Genomic DNA, 1267 nt, shown 5'->3' on the forward strand with positions numbered 1-1267 from the left:
TCTTCTTCTTCTTCTTCTTCTTCTTCTTCTTCTTCTTCTTCTTCTTCTTCTTCTTCTTCTTCTTCTTCTTCTTCTTCTTCTTCCTCCTCCCTCCTCCTCCTTCTCCTCATCCTCCACCTTCGCGTCCCCCTTCTCATTCTCTACCTCTTCCTTCGCTCTTTGCCCCCGCTACCCCCCTCCTCCTCCTCTTCCTCCTCCTCTTCTTCTCTTTCCTTCCTTCCCCTCCCCTGCTCCTTCTCTTCCTTCCCCTCTTCCACATCCTCATCCTTCTCATCCTTGTCGTTTCCCCATCTGCCTCCTCCTCCTCTTCCTTCTCATCCTCCTATTCCTGCTCGTCCTTTCCCAGCGTCCTTTCCCCTCCTCCCCGTCCTCTTCCTCCTCCTCCTCCTCCTGGTTTGTTAAACCATTGGGTCATTCCCTCTAACAAACAATCGTAACTACGATAGCCAGTCTCCTCTTAGCCTGGGGATATAGCCTGGTGTGTATCTATACACCTGCATGAACCTATAGTCAAAAGGTGTTATCTGTCGTTTACCCTTATTGTTAAGGAAGGTTTTGACTCTGTGCCTGTAATAACCAGATAACGAAACACTGTGAACTAACACAGAGGCGTGATTGACTTAAGATGGACATAGAGTATAGTGAAGTGACCATAGAACGGACCTAAAGTCAATAACCAATGTTGTGGTCTTGTGGAGACATCGGGTTCATATTGCGGAACGAATGAGGAAACGGTTGATAAGTGTAGCTTTGTTTGCTTATGTTGTTCTGTGTTTTTTTAAAGACATGTTATTTATTTATTTATTTATTCATTTATTGTTCACGTAACTGAAGTCTGAGGAATATAAGGTACACATATTTCCTGGTATACACACACCTTTCCCCTTCCACCTCCACCCCCATCCCCTCCTTCTTCCTTCCTTGGTCCTTACAACGAAAACTTACCAGACGAATCAAACAGCATTAGGGACCTCTCCAGTTTGCCGTAAAGACCTCTGGCGGGTGTCAAACGGATTTTGCCTCTCGGAGTCAGCTCATACAGCTCTAACCTACCAATAAAGGATCCAACATTACTCAACAACAGACCGGAGAGCTGTGTGAAGGTGAAGAAAGCAATCTACTTTTGCTGGCGTTAAAAGAAGGGAATGTGGAACGGTCGTGGAAACAAGTACAAACGAGAAACCTATTTGTTTGTGAGGATACACAGATGCACTGGGCTACCCGCATGGACACGCAAACGCACGCACGAACACACACACACACACAC

The sequence above is a fragment of the Aplysia californica genome, unplaced genomic scaffold (genome assembly GCF_000002075.1).
Source record: "Aplysia californica isolate F4 #8 unplaced genomic scaffold, AplCal3.0 scaffold00091, whole genome shotgun sequence".
In the NCBI taxonomy this organism is placed as follows: domain Eukaryota; kingdom Metazoa; phylum Mollusca; class Gastropoda; order Aplysiida; family Aplysiidae; genus Aplysia; species Aplysia californica.